The sequence below is a fragment of the Styela clava genome, chromosome 7 (assembly GCF_964204865.1).
Source record: "Styela clava chromosome 7, kaStyClav1.hap1.2, whole genome shotgun sequence".
In the NCBI taxonomy this organism is placed as follows: domain Eukaryota; kingdom Metazoa; phylum Chordata; class Ascidiacea; order Stolidobranchia; family Styelidae; genus Styela; species Styela clava.
Window position 1 is genome coordinate 19487305 of NC_135256.1, and position 21939 is coordinate 19509243.

The window sequence follows — 21939 nt, forward strand, 5'->3', positions numbered from 1 at the left end:
ACAAGTAAATATTATTTGAACATTTTATTTGACGCCTATTGATTCCTGTATACCACTGTTTTTGTTTAAAATGCTAAAAAATTCGATGCGAGCGCACCGCGTCTCTGGTTTTGCGATCAGAGTCAGCATTGTTATGCCACTTATCTGATCATGTGTTTTCTCTCGAAATTGTAAGATTTATATAAAAAAGTCAGACCCACGTTCACGTTTAAAATGCTAAAAAGTTCGATGCAAGCCAACATTGGGTGCTCCTGATGTATGCGCACCAAAATGTCGCATAACCTGAATCCTGACCAGGTACACAACCCGAGTTCAGGTTGTGCGCCATCTTGGTGCGCATACTTCAGGAGATCCGAACATTGTTATGCCGCTTTTTTGATCCTGTGCATTCTATCGAAATTGTAAGATTTAGATTTTGCACAAGCTTTAATAATTGTGTTTCAAAGCAGAAGTCCAAAAAAGTACTATAAATATAGTATCTTGTATCAAATTGGTGTACTCTTTGCAACCCCTAAAATTTGTTGCGCGCTTCCCTGCTGGATAGCGATCCTCAGTTTGCGATCTCTACCGTGAACAATGTGATAATGCTACAAATTACTGACCAGAGGTAATTAATTAGTCATATACTCCATGAAAGAGTTAAATAAATTCATTGAGTATTTTATTGTTATTGTAATATTTGCAATTTGTGCAGTTTGAAGACTACACCTGATATGTTATAGAGTTTATATTTGAAATTTAATGTCAATCGCTGAATAAATTTTATTCGTCTATTCGTCTAAACTTTCTAAATTTTAAATTTTATGAAATTAAATATCGAAATTTACCCGTTACGTATTTTATTAAAACTTACGTATATTTTTAGAAGAAAATATTCAGAAAAGAGTCTCACTTTAACAATACAAAATGAGGTACAATATGATACACTAACATATCATTTTAACTAAAGGATGTAAATTTGGGGAAATCAGCGACATAGTTGAAAATGACCTCAATTGAATTACATAGTTGGTTTTTTGTATCTTTAGCATAAGCATAGCTTTGTAGTGTCTCTGTCAAATAACATTTGTGTAAATTAACTACCTGAAAATGGCATAGTTGGCTCCATGAAATTTAGTTTAATTCAAATTTAGAATTGACTTACACAAAATCACGATCTATATATTGATTTTCAGCGTTTTAAAACACTGCTTGAAAGTCGACAGAACAATTTATCATTGCACCAAAAGAAATTCGTCAAGTGTCAGATTTTCATCACTGAGTGAAATGGAGGCCTATCAAGTCTGAAGAGCAAGTATGTAATCATATCATTTGAAATCTTTCAATTTACATGTCTATAAATAAATAATATGTTGTATTTTTTTTCGGGAAATCGACAGACAAATTATTACTTTTATATTTTGAGTATAATCGCGAAATTAACTATTCTGTACTACAAATTAACTGTAGCAATATCCGGTGAATAATGGCGTAGTCAGTATAGCGCTGCACGTTCAGGGGCTAACTGCTGTGTTGTCCCATCTGCTGTTGTTTCGTTTAATCGTCCAAACCGAAAGACCAATTACTATCTTGTAATGTCAGTTTAGGTAAAGTTCATTGGGTCAGCATAAATAAAAGGCGTTTCATCGCAATAGGGCGTCACGTTGTGATTACTACAAACAGTGAATTTTTTTAAAGTGATACTATAAGTTAATCCAGCAGTGTATATCTGCAGAGATACTGAAAGGATTTGAACTATGCCTCGTTAAGTGCAATTCGGTTAAAACACAACCCCAACTTAATAACCATGCAAATATTAAAACTTGTTTTTTACCTTGTTGTTCACCATGAGGTGCCTATATACACACTAATATGCCTAATTTCCCTGAAATCGTAGTCCTGGCCTTTTTTATTAATCTGATGAGCGTTTTTGCCACAAATGATAATGGTAATCAGACTAATGTCTTAAATTTAACTGTAGCTCATCGTAGTAGTAAACAGTTGATAACCATGTCATTGATGTTCCCAACTATACTTCAAACTGAAATCGCCCCAAATTTCCAATAATGATATTATAAGAGTGAGTCATACTAAGTGTATTAAGATAGCCGTTAATCTTACACCTTAAAGAACTCGTGTCCCAACTAAAATTTTCAAAAACAATACTGTGTAAATTATATTCAACCAAGTGTAAACTTTTTTTGGTCCATATCCCCTTGGTAAAAGTGCTAAGTATTCATATGTTCATGACTGTTTAAATTTAGAGACATGGAAATATATGTCATATTTTCCCTATTGTTGGTGCAGGTCACGTCGTGTTATGCCTAATCACGTGTGAAGAGCTTAATTCATATAAACTCTCGTTTATAATCTCTACTGAATGGTGTTAGTTGGATCGTTTATACGGCACACACCGTCAATATAAGATATAGTAGTTTCAAATCTCTGGAATTCTTACTTTTTTAATTAGATATTAGAAACTTGGGTGTCGCTGCTCGATAACCAGTTTAAAGATCACTATATACATGAGATTCCACCAAATTGTAAATCTACTATAGTCAGCCTATATATCCGTTGCTAGTAGTCTCAGTAATCATACCGTCCCATGTTCATAAGTTTTCGAATCTGGAAATATAATTCTTATTTCCTTATCGTTTATTCCGTAGTAATAATCTGTCCTGTTCTTATTTATATATATATATGTCCACAATGTCTGTGGCTGAAGTTATTTATTGACCTATATTTTCAGGAAGTTGCTGGGAGGGAAAGACTATAGAAAACTTGAAGGTATAATATAACACACTAATAAACTATTAACTATTTAAGAATTATATAATGAGATACAACATAGCACACTGACAGATCATTCAAAATAAGTAATATTCATTGATTTTTTGAGGGGCGTAAAGGAAAAATTTGTTAGATTTTATCTTTCCCGCCTTATTTTTGATATTTTCATTTCTTGAATATGTAGCCGTATTTTCAACGTATAAATATATTTTATATGATGTGTTGCAATATTATACGCTGACAAATCATTCCAAAGTAATATTTATAATTTAGGGGGAAATCTGTGAATAATTTGTCAATGAACTGAAAATTAATATTTTCATTTTTATGTATCTAAACTCTAAAGTATAAGCATAGTTACTCTGTGCTCATGTCAAATTACATTTTCTGTAACTTTTAAACCCAAAACTTAATAATGACGTAGTTCGAACATCTATATATAATTCAAATCAATATCATACAAAATTTACCTACATTTCATTATCTCAAATAAATTTCAGCTTTCTGAAACACTTCTTGAAAGAGGGAAAGACAATTCATCATTATATCTAAAGACATGCGGGGTTATTCGTCCGATTATGCATCACTGAGAGAGGTGGCTGCCTCGAGTCTAAAGAGCAAGTATGTTATTAAAATCTTTTGAATCTTTCTAATTTACATTCATCACCACTATTCACGGATCCCCGCAATCAATTTTAAAATTCGTATCTATTACTATTCCTAAATAAGTTAAAATTACTTTACTTAATTTAAATGCTAAACAATTTAATAGGCTTAATACCAGGTGAATTTGCAACCCAATTTCTTAATTGAAAACCGGCATTATAAAATATTAAAACTAAAATCTAAAACGGAAGATATCACCATAAGTTTTGTTCTAGCAGTCTCACAGCAGATTGAAAACGCTTTTCAGACATCGTAAATTTGTCTTATGTTAGGATTTCTTTAAAATGTATACCATATAGCAGGGGTCGGGAACCTTTTTGATCAAGAGAGCCATAAAATATACATATTTTCAATTGCATTTCCGTGCGAGCCATATACCATTTTTTCACTTAATCAGGCCTGAAATGTTTACTCAAAAGTCAACACATATAATGTCAATATACATTTAATGTGATTTCTGATGCTGCATGTAGTCGCTGCGGGCCTTGAACGGTTGCTCACATGCAGCCCAAGTTGAAATCTACGATACTCATCAGCCTTTTTCGTTTAGGCATATCCGTAGTGTTTTTAAAACTATATCGCTTTGTGATGTCACAATATATGTTCCAGAATCCCCTTGTTTGTCACAATGCCTGTCTAGTAATATCTTACATAACATAGACATGTGCTGGGCGCGTATTCTGAAACGTATTGGGAATTTCCTGCCAAATTCGGCTATAAAAGAGTTTGGGATCTCGTAACAATAGTAAGCTTAGTCTTAGAATATTATATTTTTCTGGGAGCCATATGCCGTCACCAAAAGAGCCATATATGGCTCGCGAGCCATGGGTTCCCGACCCCTGCCATATAGGAACTGAAATGGAAACACAGTAAATTGTTCGCGCGATGTACCTTTTGTCTATTTTGAAACTACCGATGGAGCCCAATACGACTTTTTCTCTGTATGTGACGATATATAAGATAATTAATGCAAAATATATCGAACATTTTTTTTCCCTTTTTTTTAAATGACAATCGTTCGTATTTTGTCGATACCTTTAAAATAATTTTGAGTGCCGAAAAAACAAATCAAATTTGATTAACCTCAAAATACGATTCCGGTCTACTTATAGTTGACAGTTTGGGACGTATTTCGTGCAATTTTCAAATAGTGATTTTTCATTTATTAAATAATCGTAAAAGTTTTCCCGACTAAAATTCGAGTAGCGAAGAACACAAATAAATTACTATGACAAGATATTTTGAATGCTCGCACCGGCTATGAATTGAATATTTTACTCGAGAGACAATTTTTTATCCTCTGCGATCTTACTTATATATAATGTTACATTTGAATTTGCGCTCGTTGTCATATTTCGACACTACTGATGTCAAATTTTGTTAGTGTTATTACTTCTTTGAACAGTCACAAAATTGGACAAGTCAGTATTTTATTAAGTAATCGGAGCGCCTAAGTTTCTCCCACGGAGCACTTTGAGAACCTATGCCTTAATAGACCAGGGAAGAAATTTTCGTAAAAGTGTTTGAAGTATCGTTGTACATGTTTAATAGCTGATTTTTATGCAGAATATTGTACAATTTTAGCATCTCTTTGAAAATTAGCTGTTTTCATCTAATAATTAAATATTCACTCCAGCTCACCATATTAAGATTTTGTGGCAACGCTTCCGAGTGGCCAAAAACTTAATATGGATACGCATTATCGCAAAGTTACCTTATGTCCAGACTTGTCCATGGGAAACGTGCCATGAGATGGGATGGAACAACACACCTTTGTATTTCCCATGGGACGCGTGGGACACGAAAACCATATGATTTTCAGGGAAATGATGGTAAAAAATTTCGTTATGGATTTCGTGTCCATATATTTGAGCATAGCTCTCTTGTTAGTTATAACGAGCAAAACATATTCAGCATTAACAATATACTTCGTGAAAGGGCTGATGGACACATATATAATAGTTATGGATAAAAAGGTTTTTCGGGAAACCTGCTGACAAAGTATTATTTTTATTATATTGAGTATAAGCTCAGCTTTGGTTTGTCTGTTAAAGGGAATTTTTTTTGGAAAACCCCCCAGATACTTTATAATATCATGATTCGGACAACGATAGTTGTTTTTTTCTGACTAATAAGCGAATAAGACTAGAATGAATTTTAGCAATAAAAAACCGTGTTTTTGTCATATTACCGCCCAATATTCGGAATAAAACTTGCATTACTTTGTTCCAAATTCTGTCAAATTTTCGTCATTGTTGAGAAGGAACTTTTTCCCTTGTGTTTGCAATAATACGGTTAGTTTAGGCACCAATGCGCGCTAATAATTTTATATGGCAAAGTCTTTAGAACCGGACCGGTGTTCATTTCTTAGTATCGTTGGCATGAAATTTGATGGTATCAGCAATTATTCACTAGGGCAATGGTTCTCAAAGGGTGGGGCGCGCTTTGCAAAAGGGGCGTAGACAATTTTGAGGGGGCATGTAGCTAATTAAAACTATTTTTTGTTTGTTGGACTTATTCGTGCATTTTTTGGATATTTACATTCCATCCCTGTATTTTCAAGGTATTTTTGAATGAAACACAATATTTGTTATATGTAGCTTATTGCTAGCTAGGTAATTTTGAGGTGTGGCGAGCATTTTCATAACAAGAGTTACATTGTAATTACCACAATTCGTAAAAATATTTTCATAGCTATACTATACTTATGAAAAAAAAATATGAGTACCAGTACTTCTTTATCGATTTCTCCTTGAATCCTCTCTCGAAAACGTCTACCTAACTGCTAGAACAGCATTGTATCAATAATAATATAGAAAGGAAATCATTAATTCTAAAACATTGAAACTCATTTCTATTTATAATGAATTAAATTGAGTACACACTGAGTTTTGCGGATACAAGGATGTCTATATATCCTGTGTCATATTTATATGTATATTGCCTTCTTTTATTGATAGCATAGTCATTATTATCTTGCATAGAATTTATTGATCGAGTGTATCAATGTGAATTCTATACCATTTGCCACTGGTTAACCACGCCATGCAAGCCCCGAACTAAAATATCGTTTCCAGTGGCGATACTGTAACGCAGTGGTTCTCAAACTTCTTCGTATTGTGACACCCTCCGAAAAATATGCTCCAGTTGCGACTCTTCGTGGAAACCGTATTAATACCTTCCAATAAAGGACCTTTTTTGCAATGAGTTTTTTTTTTAAACGATCAAAGAAAACTAAACCAAAGTCAGTGAAATTGCATTTAATGGAATGGGAATACTTGCGTCTTTTTACAACTGTTACTTGGTAAGATTTGTGAGAGCCGCACGCATTTCTCTCTCACTCGAGATCGATATTTTGTGCGTATTACGACCATGGTCGCAAAACCTGATTCGCATGAATACGAAGTCGCAAAAGGGATCAGAGTGCGCAACGCTTTTTTTTTACCAATGAAGGATAATCCTTATTGATGAAAATCCAAATTTCTTTTTACATTGATTCCGTTCAAAAACGGCGAAGAAAAGCAGCAATGTATTGTTGAAGCAAGATTTTGGCCAGTGAAACATGTTATCTAATAAGCCCAAACGGCATTTAGTATCATCGCATCCCCAGTTGAAACAAAAATCACGAAGCTTTACTACTTGAACGATCCAAAGTCAATGTAGCCTACGTCATACTTGCGTTTTTAGCCTTTTCTTGTTTAGTATCATTTTCACGCTTGTATTATTACTTTTTCTACGCGCCGCAAAAGAGATTCCGCAAAAAAAAAAAATTACGACGCCCACTTTGAAAATCCTATTTCTATATCGTTGATTGCAGGTACTAATATGTTAGGTTATTATGTGTATACATCTATATAAATGATGCAATAGAATAAATACACGTATTTGTCTATATTTCTTACGTTTTATTTATACGGGTATCACGTTATTGATAACATGGTTCTGATTATTCTGCGTAGAATTCACTTGTTTTTTTCCACAAAATAGTATCATACTAAAAAAAGAATCCGACTAAGCGCAGAAATGTATCTGTAAATTATCATGGTCTATATCAGTGGTTCCTAAACTTTTTATTCGCAGTAATATATACCCACCCAGTTTAAAAAAACATTTGAGGTCAGATAACAAATAAACAAGGTAAATCATAGTTTAAAGTGTTTTTTTCAACGAGATATTTTAGCTTATTGGTCTTCCAGAGCAGTGATTTTCAACTGGTGTTCCGCGAGAGACATCCAGGTGTTTCGCGAAAAATTGCTTTTTCGAGGTATTATGACGTCATTTGAATAAAATAAATAGCGTCGATTTGAAAACGGCGAGTCAGAGTTTTGGAAAGTCGGTATAAAAAACTTGTAACCAGATAAGAAATGACAGGCCATATTCCCTTTTAATGGACTTTATCTTCTTCCCTTTTTTTAGTGATCCATTTCATTCTTGACCAAATAATGTTTCAAAAATGTGACCATTATACTCGACTATGGATGGAGTCATCATCGGAGTAGATTACATTCGTTGCATTATGAAGCTTTTATTGCTGTAATAATTAGGGCGTGGCATCATCAAAATCGTCAAGTGAAGTGTTGAATTAGCAAATTCCGTAAATAAAATTATGAATTTCTCGGTAACGATTTTAGCTATGATAATGGTCGCGGTATTGTTTTGTTGGAAAAGAAAACGTTAAAACTCGAGGTGATTAATTCTAATCAGCACAAAAGCAATTGGGCAATTCAGCACCAAGCAATTTTTTTGGCATCAGGTCGCGCATGTAAGGTATCGTTAAAGAAGTGCTCTTCATCGTCATCTCGCCTAATGACCACGTAGAAATGCCTTTATTTCAGTTTTTAAATCAACATTCAGGATTCACGTAATCACAGATTTATCTTATCACAGTATCTAATTGATTTATTCCGGAAATAACATTGACACCAGTATGGACCATAAGAAACTCAATTACCGTCTTAATAAATGTGTGCGATAATATTATTTGCTTAAAACTGGGACGTTTAATTTGCCAACGGCGATGAGTTAGATCCAAGCCAGCGCAAAAGATAAAAATTAGAATAAAATTGGAATTTAAAAGCGCTCCTTAATGTCATTAACATCTGTCGCCGATGTGAACTCATATAATTCTACAAAAATTTGAAACTTCGATCTCCGCCGATCGGCAAGAATTAATACGTGCGCACAAGAACAACAAAGGTGGTAATATGAAAACGTTCTGGGGGCAAAAAAGTAGCGATTATGACGAAACTAAACAGTAAAAATCGCTTTGCTGCCAATTTTCATTGTTTCTAATAATTTCCAAATCGACCTCCGACCTTCTTTCTGAACTCCTGTTGCGTATAAAAAAAAAAACGCGAGAGATTGAGAGCTGTTGAGAAAGAGCTGCGTGTTTGTCTCTCTACAATTACAGAATAAAATATTTGAAAATCATCGAAACAGACCTAAATATCACATTAAAATACCATTTCTGTTTCTAGCTACCGTAATCATAGTATTCATGAGCAAACTTGCAAAAACATTTATTTGTAGCTCTGAATCGGAATGTGTCACGTCTTTCCCAGCTAAAGTTGACAAGCTATATTATTGATTTCGGTATTTTATTTTCATGCCGAAATGATCGACGTCAGTTAATTGCATAATATAGTTTATTTTCAAAAATCTCGTTTGGAGTTTCGCCACAATTTTAAATTGAAAAAAGTGTTCCGCGGTACAAAAATGGTTGAAAAATCACTGTTCCAGAAAGTATTTTTTTCTTTAATTTTTGGTGACATTTTTGTCAGCCACAATCTCAACTCAACCCGTTTACTAATTGAATGGCAATTTTTTTTTTCGATATCATTGTTACAAACCCCTTCTCTATCATAAACGAGTTCGTAAATGAAAGAATCCAGGTTTCTGCCTTCTGCCTTTTTTGCATGGTTTGTCAAATTATGAGAGATTTTCATTAAAAATGTACATCTTTATAAAAATCACGTATCGATGCATTTATTATTCATGCATTCGTATATAACATATGGATTTTATTTCCTCATTTCATTGCATTTCATGGAGCTCCATTTAAATTAAATATTTTCTGCGCTATTGGAACCCTGCCCAGTGCAGCGTGTTCCCATTCGTCTAATTATATTTAAATTGTAGGATCGTTAAACGATTAACTGTTCACTAAATTATCGAGTTATAATATAATTATAACCGCCCACTCTGGGAATCACTGGTTTATACCACCTGGTAGTAAACAGTTAATAACCATGCCATTCATGTTCTAATCCAGAATCGCAATAAATTTTCAATACTGGTAATATTGGAGTGAGTTTAATCAAGTACATTAATATAACCGTGAATATTACTACCTTCGGTACTGGTTAACCATGTAATTTGTGTCCCAAACTGAAATTTTCAATAGGGATAATATATAAATTAGGCCAATTGCACAAATGTAGCCGTAAATCCTACACACCCGACTTATACTTACTTCCCTTGGTAGTCCTAGTAACCAATACCCATACGTTTCATGTTGATATGTGTTCGAAGCTGGCAATCCTCGGTACTACCAGTAACCATACAATTCATATTGATAAGTGTTCGAAGCTGGCAATCCTTGGTAGTCCAAGTAACCATACGATTCATATTGATAGGTGTTCGAAGCTGGCATTCCTTGGTAGTTCAAGTAACCATACGGTTCATATTGATAAGTGTTCGTATCTGGCAATTCTTGTTAGTCCAAGTAACCATACGGTTCATATTGATAAGTGTTCGAAGCTGACAATCCTTGGTAGTCCAAGTAACCATACGATTCATATTGATAAGTGTTCGAAGTAGGTTGATAAGTGTTCGAAGCTGGCAATATTCCTAATGCGCTGTTATTAAGTGCGAGTATTCATATCTTATATTCATGCGTGCATGTAATATGTATGACGCTTTATTATTGCAAATATTACGACTCTAAAATCGTTTATCATGAGGTACCAAAGCTAACATGTCCTTATCATTCTGCATACCATATACCATTTTTTTTTATTAATCTTGGAACCCGTTTTCACCAGAGGGTATTAATGTAGTTGTTAATCCCCTCTCCCAAAATTCGTGTCCTAAAATCAAATTTCCTATGATATACTATAGCCGCAAATACCTTATAACCAGTATAGACCTTCATTGGTAGTGTTCCTAGAACCCATGCCCCTCATGTCCATAAGTTTTCAAATCTAGAAATATATTCCCTATTTCTTCATAGTTTATTTCGAGTATTAATATGCTATGTTCTTATAATGAATGTAGAATGTCTACAATCCCTGTGGCTAATTTAGAGGACCTCAATATTAGGTAAATATAACGCACAATGCCTGTGGTACACAAACATTTTAAGCCGTCCCAGTTTGGAATATCTCGCGTCTCGTGTAAATTACTTGTATATCTATCAATAAATATTATCTGCAATTTTTTCGGGAAAAGACAAAGTATAATTTTTATTATATTGAGTTTAAGTTCAGCTTTGGTTTGTCTGTCAAATGGAATTTATTTTGGAAAATCCTCTAGTCTAAATACTGTATACTATCATGATTCGGACAACTATCGTTTTTTTCTGGCTAATAAGCCAATAAGACAAGAATGAGTTTTTTTAAAAAATCGTGTTTTTGTCATATTACCGCCCAATATTCGCAATAAAACTTGCATTACTTTGTTCCAAATTTTGTCAGATTTTCGTCATTGTTGAGAAGAAACTTTTTCTCTTGTGTTTGCAGTAAAACTGTAAGTTTAGGCACCAATGCGCGCTAATAATTTTATATGGCAAAGTCTTTAGAACCGGACCCGTGTTAATTTCTTAGTATCGTCGGCATGAAATTCAATATTCTACCCCAAAAAACTGCTATTTAGCGTTACAAAGATATCAGCAATTATTCACTGGGGCAATGGTTTTCAAAGGGTGGGGCGCGCCTTGCAAATGGGGCGTAGACAATTTTTGAGGGGCAGGTAGCTAATTAAATCTATTTTTTGTTAATTGGACTTAATCGTGCATTTTTTTGATATTTACATTCCATCCCCGTCCATCCTCGTATTTTTGAGTTGTTGCGAGCATTTTCATAACAAGAGTCACATTGTAATCACCACAATTCGTAAAAATATTTTTATAGCTGTACTATACTTATAAAAAAAAAATAATTCCACTTAAGATATAAGTGCCAGTATTTCTTTTTCAATTTCTCCTTGAATCCTCCCTCGAAAACGTCTACCTAACTGCTAGAACATCATTGTATCAATAATAATATACCTGTGTCATATTTATATGTATATTGCCTTCTTTAATTGATAGCATAGTCATTATTATCTCGCATAGAATTTATTGATTTAATTTTATGGGCCAATCTGGCTAATCTTATATATGTAATTTGAAAGTATCTTGGTCTATGACCATGGTAGTAACCAGTTAACCGTGCCATTCTTGTTCCAAGCTAGAATTACATTAGCTTTTCAATAACGATGTTATATAAGTAATTCCAACCGAGTGTATCAATGTGAATTCTATACCATTTGGCACTGGTTAACTACGCCATGCAAGCCCCAAACTAAAATATCGTTTCCAGTGGCGATACTGTAACGCAGCAAATCATCAAATAATTTTATTTAAACGAAGCATTAATATTTTTATTTTTTTTAAACTTCTAGTATAAGCTTAGCTTCTCTGTGTCCCTGTTAATTACAACTCCAAAGATTTATAATGACAAAGTTTAAAAAATGACATAGTTTCTGTTAAATAGCATTTTTTGTGATTTAAATAACTTGATAGTGTCTTAGGTCAACGAAATTTGGTTTCACCTAAAGTTAGATAGACTCGGTATACACATGATCATGACATTAGATTGCTTTTTTTTATGTATTTTTAATATAAGTTTACCTTTGGTTTACTTCTGCCAAACAGCATTTTTTTTTTGTGATTTATAAATTCAAAACTTGAAACTATATATTTATTTTCAGTTTTCTAAAACACTGCTTGAAAGAGTCATTGCATCAAACGAAATCGACATTGTTAACAGTCTGGTACATCACGGAGTGAGATTGAAGCCAATATAGTCTAAAGAGTAGAGAGCAAGTATGTAATCTTATAATCTTTCAATTCATATTTTGTTAGGTATAAACTGATATACCATGTTAAATCCCGCTATTCGGGAAGATCTGCAATTATTCGAATTATCCTCATAAGATGTCCAAAATATTTCTCCCAATTTTATTTATATAATATGGTAAAGTTATGTAATGCGGTGGCAGGGGCGTAGCCAGAAAATGTCAAGGGGGGGAGTTCTGGAATTTTAGTTTAATTCTTTTTAATTTTTGAAAGAGGGGGGGGGGGTCGACCCGCAAAACCACATCTGGCTACACCATTGTGCAGTGGTTAGTTCACGGGCAGGTGTGCAGTTTTAGCTGGTATGCAATAAATTTTTCTGCTTTGTTAATATATCCAATTTCAATATATCCAATTCATATCTAATTTATCAAATTACATTTTCTGTCATTCCTAAACCCAAAACTTGAAATATTTCATATAGTTCACATAGTGACATAGTTCAAAAAATTATTGGTACATTCAATTTTTTACCCCCCAGCCGAAATTAGATCAAAATAATTGAATATTTTTCTGAAATTAATCACATTGAGCCACCACAACTTTTTGTTGAATCAAGTTTTTTATATTATTGCTCGATTTAATAAAATATTCGAATTTTCCCCCGCTATTGTGTTTCATTCTCAATTTCGTTTGCACTGTATATTAAATATTTAAGTATATTACCACAGTTGAAAATCTGCATTCGGGTGTTTTTTTTATTTGATGCTTCCATTGGATTGAATTTAAATCTGTCATTAACTTAACTCTATCTACCCTCCCACCATTTGAGCCAAATCTCATTGGAAAACTTGATTAGGGCGCTTTGTGCCAGACGCTTCCCGATACGCGTGTGCCTTTCGCTCAGCCGTGTCGCGTTGAAAATGAGAAAAAAAATTTTTTTTTTTTTTTTTGAAAGTTTTGTTTTGGTACCGCTCTGATAAATACAAGCGAAATCGACTCCACAACAAAGTCTCTCACGAAAGAAAGAATTACGTCACCGTTCTGACAAGCCCAAACCTTGCTTTTGAAGTTATAACATATTCTTCTGTATATTTCTTAGCTTTGAAATACTTACAGACATAGAACTCGAGAGTTGAAAATATGATAAAGAGAAATGACGTGTTACCGTGGCCACGAACAATCGAACAAGCATATATCATGCGTGAAAACGACCAAATAGTTTCTTATTACTTTTGTTTTGATTTACTCTTTTGACTTAGTGCACGATGAGAGCACTTAAGTGCTTTCCCGGCATAACAAATTAGTAGTTGTTCAGCTTGGGTTAGGGTTCGGGTTAGGAATGATTCAAAAATTTAAAATCTTATTCGGGGATTTTTTTTTTCTGAAATTAATGCTTCCATTGAATTGAAATTAAATCGTAACTTAAATGCCCGACTCAGATTTGTGTTTGGTAAATTTGAATTTTTATTCAAATACGAAAAATTCTGATAAATAATAATTTATTTTTAAGTCATTGCCGCATGGATGTCTTAGCCGTACAAAAATACATTGGAAAATGTCCAATGATGTTTATTGTTCTTACTTGAGTAAAACAGTAAAGATGGAAAGTAATAATGTTAAGCTAAATATTGGAGAAATGAAAGCAAACGTATCAACAAAAAAGCGCTGAACGTTTCCACGAATTTAAGAAAGAAGTGAAATGGTCACATCTAAGTCTCTGATAAAGCGTAAAAAATTGGTAGATTTAAAAACACGCAACATGAGGACTTTTCTTTAATTTCCTAGAATTTTCTGATTTTGTCTTATTGATACTGATCGGTTTGTTCCTCATTAGAGCTTGCGAGTACTTTTGCAGAGCAATGCTTTATTACACAATGGTATTTTGCGAAATATTAAGCTACGTGGTGAAGAGATGAAAATGAACTGCATAATTCTTGTTCCTAATGCCATGTTTTATTTATACAAGATTCCCCACCTTATATCTCCGCTACAACAAAACGCTTGATCAGATGTTTGAAAGCTATGCACAACAACAGATTCATAAAAAAGCCCAATTTATTGGTGCAAATATTTGACTGAAAACATATTAATTGAAAGCAAAAGTTGTTCGGATTTTGTCTCCATTAGTAAATTCATTAGAACCGTTAAGTTTTAATGTCAGACACGACATAGTTTTGGTGGTAAGAAATGTAAATCAAACAGCAGGGGTGTACAAATTAAAATACAGGAATAATAATACATACATTCATGTAGTTTTTGATTGGTATTAAATTGCTGTGTTTGATTATTACTCGATCTGTTTATCCTCGGTTTGTGCGCTTGATATTCCAACGGTTGATGTTTCTGACTTCTTTTCAAAAGGTGCAGTCCGTCTGTTGATATCCAATGTAGCAAAGAAATGTGATTTCTTGTGATTGGTTGCTAAATCTGTTGAAGGCAGCAATGTTGTATATTTGACGCTTACACTGGATATTCATATTTTTGAGCGCATAGAAAACAGTTCCAAACAGGCTGGCAAGCCAGAAAATATCCAATTTAGACTGCACACATGCCGAGTCATATTAATTAAGCCCTCGCCTAATCGTTTTTTCTTCTATTTTAGCTGATCCTCTGCTAATAAGTGGACATTTAAAAACTTGTTTGGGTATACCAAGGGCATGCCACTATAATGTCGTATTACCATACAGTTCTTCAAATAGCCGCGTTTTTATTACTTTAACTTGTTTCTAATTTCAATGTTGGATAGTGTTAGATTAATTTTAGGTTAAAACACGTCCAACTAACTGTTAACTGAAGGCGCTTATATTCACCCAATATGCTGGATAACGCCTCTGCTACAAATGCGAAGCACTGGTTAAACTTGTGCGTGCACTGAAAAATCTACACAAAAGGAAACTAATTCATAATTTAAAGCCGAGATAAAATAATGATTATGAGACAGAATGTGCTTGGGCGCTAAACTGTGTTTGGAAAGACAAAGTTTTGGCGTTGGATAGTTTTAAATTTCGCCGATAGAAATGCTTTGCTTTTATTCATTTCGTATCACATTAATGAAATTTGAAGCGCCAAAAAATAAATAAAAATACGCTCGTTGCGTAAATGAGCCTTGTTGGCTGTAATTGTGACAAAATTATACGACTTTGAGCATTTGAAAAAATAAAAATGCGGATTCTACTTGCTTTCATGCAGGTACATCCTAAAATTCTCATTTGTATTGCGATTGTTTTGAAATCATATTTTACAAATATGTTAAACGTAACTATGAATATTAAAGAAAACTAATCTCCCAAATCAAATAAACCCTTTTGGGTTTAGTACAAAATATAGAACGCCGTTAACAATATAAAGAGGAAAATATGGAATACATGTAAAGAAGAAAAATGTCTGTCCATTCCACATTTTTTTCTGTAGCTCCTTGCGTTTCAGACTTATTCATTTTTTGTTGTTGTCAACGTTTTTTGTCGTTTTTGATTTTACAGGTTTTTTTTCTCTTGGTTTGAAAAAGACCATTTATTGTGAATGTTTACACGCATTTTCTATTTGAGTCTCTTGCTTATCGTTTGTTCTCCTTTTTTCCCCCTAATAAGAGGTCATCTATAAACTTGTCCTGGAATCACGATGCCATGAAAATATAATGTCATTGTAACATACGGGTCGTCTTCTGATAGTCTCGTTTTTATCACTTCAACTTGGTTCCAATTTTAATGCTCGATTCAAATTAGAATAATTTTAAGCTGAAACACGTCCAAATATTAACTGAGGGCAGCTAAACTGACACAAATTGCTAGGTTCATTTTGCAATAATATCGTCTGGCTTGAATATTAATTTTTTAACGAATGTTCATATTACTATCGTGTATTGTTTACTTGTTTTATTTCATTATCAATTGAGGTATATTGGCTTTCCATTAATTTCAATTTTGGGTTGGAGTGGTTAAAATGAGTGTTCTACCTTCTGCTTAAAACAAACATCAATGTCGTTATACAGCCAGTGCTGGTCAAAGCTAAATTAAAAGGCTTTCGGTAAAAGGTATCGGGCATCGGTGATATCGTCAAAATATTTGGTATCGGTATTCGTATTGATATCGGCTAAATGTAGGCTGATATTTCCACGATAATTAACTTTTTGATCTATTCCAGAGTGTTTTTAAAAAGTAGCTCAAAATACTGATATGAAAATTATTTTTTGCCTTTCGCGGTATTAGCCTCGTTAAGTATGAGCAATGCTGTTTCCCAACCGCGCGAATAGAAACGGGAACAGGATTATAACCTGATTTTAGCCATTTATCAGCCCAACTAATTTGGCTATTTTTGCAGCTCATTTTTTATATTAACATTTTTAACATTACAAGGAAATTATGAGGAAATATATTGAATGGGAATTTTTAGATTTGTAAAATACAAAATACGACGATATAATGGCATAAAATTCTGCGCACGCAACTCGATGTATCAGTTAGATAGAGTGAGTAAACATTTATTTATTTTACCACCCACAGTAGCCAAACCCGATGAGTTTTCTAACCAAACACCGATATTATTAGCGTCAGTGTGCAATGTATTTAAACCAAAAAACGTATCAGGATCCAAATATTAATTTCTTATTATCTGAAATATGTCTCTTTCAATCTGAAAAATGGTGTGGCATGAATAATGCTTGTAGACTGTTACTTCAAATAGTTTGGAATGCACACTTGAAATAATAATTACGTAGCATGTATATGTGGTTTCTGCTTTAAAATATTGATATCGGCGTTTTATCGTTGTTGTCGGACCGGTATCGGCGACAAGTGGTATCGGTACATCTTGTTGGAATCTCTAGTATAATGTAATGGCCGTTAATGTTTTGTTTAAAATAGACATCCATCCCATGCGTTATTGTATCAAATGATATGTTGTAAAACAATGTACTCTTTTACTGCAAACATTGAAAACTCGTATGATATCGAATAGTATCCCTTATTATGCCACAATATCATGTAATTGGTTACACATACTACTAGTAAGATTCATTTCCCCAGCTACAGACAAAGTTTAATTGTTTTATTCCGTATATATGTTTGATCCGAGGTTATTTTGAAAGTTATCGGCCATTGTACTTTTGTTGAATGACCGTTCATAGACTACTCCCTTTAGTAGGGCAATTTAATCTCCAGTTCGTGGGACGAAAATAAGCATTTTGACGTAAACAAAATCTTGTATCGGTCTTGTCTTCTCATATTCTTGTTTGTTTATTATTATTTCGGTATTTCGGATCATTGCAAGTCGGCTATTTAAGAGTTGATGCTCGCATTATAAGTTTGTCGTTTAAGTAGTGTTAATTTAATTGCCGTAATGAACGGCTTTGCTTGTTTTATATTTTGGTTAAATGGGTTCATTCATATTGCATAAATTATTAATGTTGCTATTTTTTGCATCTTTTGAAATTAAGTATGTTGTCGACATACTTAGGTTGGACGTAAACTTTGGCAACCCTATACATCTACAATATGCGTTTTGACCTCTACAATAATCATTTTTATCACCACACTATTTGTCGTATTTCATCACATATTATTCGTCTCTCGTACATTGTTCATGTAGATTGGATATTTCATTGCCAGTAATGGACTACAATCATATTCAAAGTTGTGGAGTTGTTAATATCGGAAACTGGAAGGTTATAATTCTAAGAGAGTTCATGACGCGCAGTGTCACCGCCCAACACGTTAAAGGCGTCTTGTAGTGCCTCATCGTACGTAATAAGTTTCTCATAATTTACTTCCTCTACTATAAAAAGGCATAATAACTAAATGTAAATATATTTTTACAGGATTACTCAATTATGGAACTTGACGACTCTCTCTGTTTTTCAAAAGAAAATGAAACTCAATTTTTCAAATAGGAAGAAGAGTTTTATTGAAGATAACTAAGATGTGCTAGCCACCAAATGCGTTGAGTCCACACACAAGACTTTGATATAGAAAAAGGGACTGTTGGTTTGAAACTGTATCCCATTGTCATACGTACTTTGAGCTCGTATGCATGTGCACTGATTACCAATATGTGGTCGCAAACTAATGCACTGGGCAGTACACACGAATGTATTTATATCAAATAAGACTGTTGTTTAAAACTATACCAAAATGCCATACACACTGTAAAAGGAATATATGCGGAAGTTCAACATGGCTCGACCCGTGAAGAACTAACTATTTATGTAATCTGAATGATTGCAAACAAACTCTTGATTATATATTCATTAATGAATTGAATAATAGCTCAGAAAACTAAATACAATTGTTATTTGTATTTTAACACCCTGTAATGCAATTCTTTATCTGATGTCCTGATATGAAAAAATTAAAATATTTCTTTCGTTTTACGTTATACTTATATTATTATTACTGTTATTGTATATTACTGATTTATTATTTATATTATAGTTTTTCACTGATATTTTACATTTTTTATTAGGCTTTTTTTGAAAATATGTTGTTTCCATGTTTGGCTATCTTATTTGTTATAATCATTATTTTCTATAGTATTTTTAGATATTTTTTAACAGGAAAACAAGATATCGTGAAGACAAAGGAAAAGTATTGACAGGGATTGCCATGGCTTTTTTTTTTTAATATGTGTTTCGTTATAGATAAATTTAGACCCATTCCCGCCATTAGGAAAAATAGGGTTTTTATTAGGCTTAGATATATTTTTAATGTTATTCTAGCTTCTCAGGCACAGAACTATGCAGGGACCGGGAAAAATTAAGAAAAGACGGATACAAGGAAAATCTACAAATTACATGTAAATATCTTTACTAATTTTATTAGGCTTAGATATTGTTAATATTATCTTAGCTTCTCAGGCACAGAATTTTGAAGGCACTGAAGAAATTGAAAACAGACGGAACCAGAGACAAATCTAAAATACCGGTAAATATGTTATTATTATTATCGAATAATTATTAATAAAGCTTTTTTGATAATATGCTGTATCCATATTTGCCTATCTTATTTGTCAAAATTATTATTTTCTCTTCTATTTTAGAGATATTTTCAACAGGAAACAAGATATTGTGACACCGACAAAAGAAGAAAAGTATTAACAGGGCTCGCCACGGCTTTTTTACTATAAACATTTTATTTGTTATAGATAGATTTAGACCCATTCCCGCCATTAGGAAAAATAGTGTTTTTATTAGGCTTAGATATTTTTAATGATATTCTAGCTTCTCAGGCACAGAACTATAAAAGGACTGGAAAAACTAAGAAAAGACGGATCCAAGGAAAATCTACAAATTACATGTAAATATTTTTACTAATTTTATTAGGCTTAGATATTGTTAATATTATCTTAGCTTCTCAGGCACAGAATTTTGAGGGCACTGAAGAAATTGAAAAACGAAGGAAACAGAGACAAATCTGAAAAACCGGTAAATATGTTATTATTTTTATTGAATATTTATTAATAAAGCTTTTTTTGATAATATGCTGTATCCATATTTGCCTATCTTATTTGTCATAATCATTATTTTCTCTTCTATTTTAGAGATATTTTCAACAGGAAACAAGATATTGTGACACCGACAAAAGAAGAAAAGTATTAACAGGGATCGCCATGGCTTTTTCACTATTAACATTTTATTTGTTATAGATAGATTTAGACCCATTCCCGCCATTAGGAAAAATAGGGTTTTTATTAGGCTTAGATATTTTTAATGTTATTCTAGCTTCTCAGGCACAGAACTATGAAGGGACTGGAAAAATTAAGAAAATACTGATACAAGGAAGATCTACAAATATCATGTAAATATTTTTACCAATTTTATTAGGCTTAGATATCGTTAATATTATCTTAGCTTCTCAGGCACAGAATTTTGAAGGCACTGAAGAAATTGAAAAAAGACGGAACCAGAGACAAATCTAAAATACCGGTAAATATGTTATTATTATTATTGAATATTTATTAATAAAGCTTTTTTTGATAATATGCTGTATCCATATTTGCCTATCTTATTTGTCATAATCATTATTTTCTCTCTTATTTTAGAGATATTTTCAACAGGAAATAAGATATTGTGACACCGACAAAAGGAGAAAAGTATTAACAGGGATCGCCATGGCGTTTTCACTATTAACATTTTATTTGTTATAGATAGATTTAGACCCATTCCCGCCATTAGGAAAAATAGGGTTTTTATTAGGCTTAGATATTTTTAATGTTATTCTAGCTTCTCAGGCACAAAACTATGAAGGGACTGGAAAAATTAAGAAAGGACTGATACAAAGAAAATCTACAAATTACATGTAACTATTTTTACCAATTTTATTAGGCTTAGATATTGTTAATATTATCTTAGCTTCTCAGGCACAGAATTTTGATGGCGCTAAAGAAATTGAAAAAAGACGGAACCTGAGACAAATCTAAAATACCGGTAAATATGTTATTATTATTATTATTATTGAATATTTATTATTAAAGCTTTTTTAGTAATATGGTGTATCCATATTTGCCTATCTTATTTGTCATAATCATTATTTTCTCTTCTATTTTAGAGATATTTTCAACAGGAAACAAGATATTGTGACACCGACAAAAGAAGAAAAGTATTAACAGAGATCGCCATGGCTTTTTTACTATAAACATTTTATTTGTTATAGATAGATTTAGACCCATTCCCGCCATTAGGAAAAATAGGGTTTTTATTAGGCTTAGATATTTTTAATGTTATTCTAGCTTCTCAGGCACAGAACTATGAAGGGACTGGAAAAATTAAGAAAAGACGGATACAAGGAAAATCTACAAATTACATGTAATTATTTTTACTAATTTTATTAGGCTTAGATATTGTTAATATTATCTTAGCTTCTCAGGCACGGAATTTTGAAGGCACTGAAGAAATTGAAAAAAGACGGAACCAGAGACAAATCTAAAATAACGGTAAATATGTTATTATTATTATTGAATGTTTATTAACAAAACTTTTTTTTGATAATATGCTGTATCCTTATTTGCCTATCTTTTTGTCATAATAATTATTTTCTCTTCTATTTTAGAGATATTTTCAACAGGAAACAAGATATTGTGACACCGACAGAAGAAGAAAAGTATTAACAGGGCTTGCCTTTTTTTTGTTTTGTTTTCAATATTTTATTTGGTATAGATAGATTTAGACCCATTCCCGCCATTAGGAATAATAGAGTTTTTATTAGGCTTAGATATTTTTAATGTTATTCTAGCTTCTCAGGCACAGAACTATGAAGGGACTGGAAAAATTAAGACAAGACGGATACAAGGAAAATCTACAAATTACATGTAAATATATTTACTAATTTTATTAGGCTTATATATTGTTAATATTATCTTAGCTTCTCAGGCAAAGAATTTTGAAGGCACTGAAAAAATTGAAAAAAGACGGAACCAGAGACAAATCTAAAATACCGGTAAATATGTTATTATTATTA

At 32.7% G+C, this 21939-nt stretch overlaps 1 long non-coding RNA gene across 1 annotated transcript; it reads left to right on the forward strand.

Annotated features, from left to right (window-relative positions):
- Positions 1 to 3267: 3267 nt before the first annotated feature.
- Positions 3268 to 18535, forward strand: LOC144425049 (uncharacterized). Its single transcript, XR_013477224.1, has 3 exons — positions 3268 to 3390; positions 12406 to 12520; positions 18306 to 18535. It is a non-coding gene; the product is annotated as an uncharacterized LOC144425049 (long non-coding RNA).
- The last annotated feature ends 3404 nt before the right edge of the window (positions 18536 to 21939 follow it).